The 6,489-nt window shown below is 51.3% G+C and overlaps 1 protein-coding gene across 5 annotated transcripts in view; it reads right to left on the bottom strand.

Moving 5' to 3' along the window:
* Positions 1 to 6,489, bottom strand: part of LOC147009580 (uncharacterized) — a 38,560-nt gene that overhangs the window by 20,864 nt on the left and 11,207 nt on the right. The gene's annotated exons all lie outside the window — the stretch shown is intronic.

Here is a 6,489-nt window from a genome sequence, read left to right as displayed (position 1 = left end):
ATATATATATATATATATACATATACATATATATATATATATATATATATACACATACACATACACATACACATACACATACACATACACATACACATACACATACACATACACATACACATACACATACACATACACATACACATACACATACACATATATATATATATATATATATATATATATATATATATATATACATACACACATACACACACACATATATTGTTGTGGTCCGAGGTCCAGTGGCGATAAACGACCACAAGGTGGAGCAGTGGAGTCTTCTCCCACCGAACACTCTGAATTTAGGTCGTGACTCTTGGATAAGTCCGAGAGTTCACAGGTCCCTGAGCGGACCGTAGTCGCCAATATTTTGATGGCGTGGGGTCGGGTTAATTGCCTAATTTCAATATACCTAAGTACCCACGTCGTCCAACTACCTGGGAAAACCACACCCTCGACGGACCTCGGGCGGAATGGACCGTTTGCCAAACCTGATACGGGTGTAAACCGAGCGGGGATCACCAAGATCCGTCGGTCCAAATGAACAATTTACGGCACGAACGGCCTTACTATTTCTGAAGCCCGCACCGTGCTGGGTCAATGGAAGAAACGACAGGCTACAAACTGGAACATTTAACACGGGGATTTATTTTACAATAGGCAATAATCGGGAAGGGAGACACAGAGCAGAGTTATCACGAATAAGAAATGTAATTCACAATGTACAAAGCACTTAACAATTCTACTTACAGACGGGGCCCACGGACACATACACACACACACCACACACCCAAAAGAAAATGGACCCCGTGGGTTTTTATTTGGTAGAGCCGGGCCGGGGTTCCTTCCCGCCTCGTGCGGTCACACTGACTCCAAACCACCACGAGGGGACTCGAACCCACGATCCGAAGTCCACGGCCCACGTTCCTGGCTGCTCGGCCGCCACTACCACGAGAAGCCTCCGCAAAGGGCTGCAAACGACGACCGAGACCCAGCTACCACGACCGCAGACGAAGCCAATCACCACCAAAACTGCGGATGCTCTGACAACGACCAACCCTCTCCTCTCTTGAGGTGGAAGCGATTTCGATTTCCTCCCACTCGCCTCCTGATTGGACGGTCATCTCCTCTTTCTGCTCGAGGTGTCTCGGAGGCCCCCCTCCTGAAGAGGCTCTGTCGTAGCTTTCGCCACACTGGCCTCCATTGGCTGGGGCACGCGTGCGATGCTCACCCTTCGCTCATTGGCTGGAGGAAACGTCCCATGCCCTTCCTTGAAGCGGAGCCTCGATCTGAGGCGATGGAGGCTCCGCCCACGCCTTCAGCCAAAAACACGTGGGCAATGGCAACCAGGTTGAGTGAGGGACAGTGCCATTGTTGTTGTTGTTGTTGATGATTTTAAAAAAAACCGAACTAAAAAAATAACTCGTAGCGCACACACGAAATTCCCATTAGACAGAAGGACGGGACCCTGACTATAAACACATACTTATCGAAATAACTAAGCTTAGGGACTGCTGTCTGTCTGTGCGCAAATGGCTTCCAGATTCGTAATACTACCCCCTCCTCTTTTTACAGACTCGTCCCGAATTGTCAAATTCTCGTGTGGCATGCATGTGTAAGTTTTTTCCCCGAGTACGTTTTACCTTCGGATCCCTGAGTGTGACATTTGTATACATGTCCCAAAAATAAATAACCTAGTGTGCTGCGTAACTAAACTATTAGAATCACTCGGACAACTTAAATAAATTGCCGGCGCGAAGACAAACACACAGATGGGTTGCAAGACTTATTTACATTTCTAACTTATCTATTTACACTAACCATGGCCTAGGACCTGTGATCTGTGGAAGGAAAAAGTCACAGTAAAGTCAATCGCTCTGCAGGTCAAATGCAGTCCCCGTTGTGTGGCTGCCTGCAGGGCAGTCCTTGCAAACACCTGAAGATGAATGGTCCTGGCGCACATGGTTGAGATGGTGACACAGGGGCAATGCAAACAAGGGCGAAGCAGGCATGGGGTAAAGGCAAGGGCAGGCAAATAAGGCATGGCAAATGCGGACCAGGAGGTGTTGCACAAACAGGCCGGCATATGAAGCTGGCCGGCCTCTGGTCTGGTCCGTGAGGTTCTGTGGAGAGAGTGCGGTGGTGCCGGCCGCTCCGAAAACGGACTCGGACCTACCCTACTGTCTCCCCCCAACCTATTGCCTTTGCATGTCTTTGTCTACACCCACTCCCTCTGTTTGCAACAACAAAATTTAGACTTCCCCGTTTTTATTTTTTTATTTTTTCCTTTTATAATTGCTTGTCCCAAACCCTCCTACTGTCTTTGTCTGGCTAACCTATTCTGTCCGTCTACTCCCGACCCCTAAGATCCTTTTTGTAGGGGAATAAGAGAGACACTAGTGTCCTGCCTTGAGGCCCAACGAAGCCTCAGAATAGCCTCCACAGAGTTCGGCAATCTTTCCACAGTGAGTCCAGTGGCCTACAGAGACCGAAGGGATGGATGGTGCGAAGGTGTACATTTTCTAACTATCCAAGCATTTATTAAACTTTAAACTATCCCTAGGGCTTTCCAAAATGCCTGTCTCTTTAAACTATTGGTTCTAGAAACCATGATTCCCGTTGCCTGTGTTGGTGTCCATTATTAATTTTAGCCCTGCCCACCAATGTTCTTTCGTGCCCTTGCACAATTTCCTGGCTGGGCAATGTGGCTCACTTGGCAGGGATTTCCCTCCTGCCGGACTCCAGCCATGGTACCCCCGGGCCTTGAGGCTGTCTCTGAGCCGACCTACTCCCAATGAACGCGGGGGGTTGCCCTTCCCGGCATTGCCCCCTTCCGATGCCTACGTGGCATTTTGGCGCTACGGGTCCCATTCCGCAGGTCGCCTGTGCCCACTACACTATCCCGGTCCCTTGGACCCTTAGCCTACTCTGGCCGACTGTCCGGTGCCCTCCAATCAATACCCACCATTTAGCAGCCACGCTCCCAGCCGGTTCAGGGACTCCTGCACCCCTCAGGTCAGGTCAGGTATGGGAGCATGTGCCAGAACAGCGCGTCGCTGCGTCCACTTTCCGCCGGTACTCCAGGGGCCTCCGTCTGGCCATCCCCCAGGCAGATGCCAGGCCCATCCCCATCTCCTTGAGATGATGGTCAACCTGTTGCAACCATGAGGCACGTGGTCGGCCCACTGGCCTCCTCCACTCAGGAGACTCCCTCGCTGAGAGAATCTGGTGAGCAGGATCAGCGTCAGGAAAACGAGCCACATGTCCATACAGCCGCAACTGACGCTCACGGACGATGCAGGTAACAAATCTCATCCGAGTCTCTCTCAGCAACCGCTCGTTGGACACAAAATCCGACCAGCGATAGCCAAGGATTCTCCGAAGAGACCTGGTACCAAAGGAATTAAGTCTCCATCTCAGATCCTTGGTCAGAGTCCAAGTCTCGCACCCATAGAGCAAGACTGGAAGTACCAAGGACCTGAAGCCTCAGACTTTCGTCCTCCCGCACAGGTACCGGCAGTGCCACACCCCATGATCCAGTGAATCCATGACTCCCCAGGCCCGACCCAGACGTCTATTGACCTCTGACTCGCAGCCAGCAGAGACATGAATATCACTGCCAAGGTAAGTGAATCTCTCCACGACCTCAACATCCTCACCACAAACAGACACAGACAGGACAGCAGCATCCAAGATGTCACCGAAAGCCTGGATCTTAGTTTTGACCCAAGAAACCCGTAATCCCAATGACTCCGACTCCTCATTCAGCACCTCGAGGGCCCCCAAGAGGATGTCTAAAGTCTCCGCAAAGATGACTGCATCATCTGCAAAATCAAGGTCCGAGATCTTGACATTCCCAAACGGTGCACCGCAACTTGATCTCTCCGACATCCTCCCTAAAATCCAGTCCATACAAGTGCTGAAAAGTGTGGGGGCAAGTACACATCCCTGACGAACTCTAGTAACAACTGGAAATAATTCAGAGATGGTACCACCACACTTCACAGCACTCTCAGTACCAGAGTAGAGTTCAGACATCAGATCGATCAGTTTTGATGGCACGCCACGAAGACCAAGAATCCTCCAGAGGAAATCCCGATTCACTGAATCGAACGCTTTACAGAGATCAACATAGGCTGCAAGCAGCCCCTGCCGAAACTCTCGTCTGCGTTCGGTGAGGACACGAAGTGCAAGGATACGGTCAATCGTTGACCTCTTTGGTGTAAAGCCTGACTGCTCTGGATGCTGGTGCTCAAGCAGATGGTGGCGAACCCTATCAATAATTATCCGAGCAAAGACCTTGCCTGGCACTGAGAGCAGCGTCACCCCTCGGTAGTTGTTGCAGTCTTGGCAATCACCCTTCCCTTTCCAGAGAGGGACAACAAGGCCCCTCTTCCAGTCAGTTGGGATGATGCCTGTGTTCCAGGCAGAGCACAAAACTGCATGCAACGACACGAGTGCAGCATTTCCACCAGCCTTGAGAAGTTCAGCATGGATGCCACAGATCCCTGGAGCTTTGCCTCGTTTCAACTGGTTCACTGCAGCCCGTGTTTCCACAAGCGAAGGTGGACCACAGTTGATTCGAGGGTCAGCAACAGGGATTGTAACACCCTTGACATCCAACTCGACAGCTGGGGGATCAGCCTGGTACAACCGCTCAAAGTAACGGGCCCAGCGGGCCTTCACTTCAGACTCCTCTGTCAAAAGCCTACCACTCTCTGCTCGAACTGCAGTGCTCCGAGGGATGGGCTTGGATAAACGTAATGCGCGAATTCCCCTGTAAGCGAGACGAGAATCACCTGTCCACAGGTGATGCTCTACCCCCTCACAGATTCCTCGCACATAGGCCTCCTTGTCCACCCTCAGTGCACGTACAGTTTTACGCCTCAGCTCCCTGAACAGCTCAGCTCTGCCATTCAGCCTGGCCCTGCGACTCTGGTCAATGGTATCCAGTATCCCTTGAGAGACAAAATTCTTCTTTGCCCTGCGGTGAGCTCCAAGGCATCCACCGGCAACATCAAGGACGGTTGTCTTGAAGGCGCTACACAACTCTTCAGGACCCCCCAAAGCACCCAGACCCCCCAAGTGTCCACTCAGCCTGTTCGCAAACTCCTCAGCTACTCTCTCATCCCTGAGCTTGGCAACATCCAGCCTAGGCTGGGATGGTACCATTCTCCAGGGTTTAAGGTGCAGCTTTAGAGTTGCTACAACAAGCCTGTGGTCAGTATTGAGGAACTGAGCACTCCGGTAGACCCTTCAGTTCTGGATCATCCTCCAACGACCGTCAATGAGGACATGGTCAATCTCCTTTGCCACACCGCCAGCGTTGGAATACCAACTCCAGCGATGAGCTTGTGGGTGCTGAAACCATGAACCAGCCACCCTAAGTCCATGACTTCTTGCAAAGTCAAGGAACTTAGTGCTATTCTGGTTCATAGTTCCTGACCCATGGGGACCAACACACACCTCATAACCATCCCTATCAGTTCCAGTCGATGCATTGAAATCCCCCAAGACTAGAAGTGTATCTCGTCTGGGGCACTGATCAACCACAGACTCGAGTGTGGCGTAGAATGCATCCTTCACGGTGAGATCACTCACCTCAGTCGGAGCATAAACAGAGACCAGGGAAATGACACCTAAGGAGTGACGAATCCTTAATCTCATAATACGCTCGTTGACCGGTGTTACCTCAATTATCATTGGGGTCAGCTTATTGGACACAGCTACAGCAACTCCTTGGGTATGGTAACCATCAGAGCGACCAGACCAATAGTAGGTGTAACCACCCACCATTACCTCGCCGCAATCCGGTCTCCGAACCTCAGAGAGAGCTGCAATCCTGATGTCCAAACGCTTGAGCTCAGATGATAACAGAGACAGGTGATCATCCTCTCTTAGGGATAGGACATTCCAGGCACCCACCCGAAGGGACCGCCTCAGGTTAACCCAAGGAGACCGCCGTCTGGTGGACGACACCTCAGCACCACTCCGACACACTCTCCTGCAATCTGACCCAGGGATGTTACCCCGTGGTTTCCCTCCTATCATCAAAGATTGGGGGTCCCGAAGGCTTTGCCCCAATCCCATCATCCGGTGAGCTGCCCTGCGAAGGGAAGCTGCACAGGAGGTACTCCCACGGAGTGGGTTTTCAGATTTTTTTTGCGTTTTTGCGTTTTGCGGAATGAAGGGTTTTACGGTGGCTGGAGTGCAAATCCTGCCACCAACCTCCTAATAAGAAGTGACCCAACTGCAGGAGGACGTCCGCAGACACAGTTGGGCACTAGATATGGATGGCCGTTGGCTCACAAGGAGCTCCTCCGCCCTTTGACAGGTTTTGTTTTTAATCCTGCTGGGTGTCCATATCCAAACACCCTCCTCACCAGAAAACCTGGTGGGGGAGACGGTTTAGTCGCCGCCAACCCGACCATGGAACAGGTTAGTTCAAAGAGCTTGGTACCTGTAGCAGGTCACAGATTACTAACA

Source organism: Eptatretus burgeri, chromosome 17, assembly GCF_056783735.1.
Source record: "Eptatretus burgeri isolate ZD-2024b chromosome 17, Ebu_testis_v1, whole genome shotgun sequence".
Lineage (NCBI taxonomy): Eukaryota > Metazoa > Chordata > Myxini > Myxiniformes > Myxinidae > Eptatretus > Eptatretus burgeri.
This window is presented reverse-complemented; position numbering and strand designations above follow the sequence as displayed.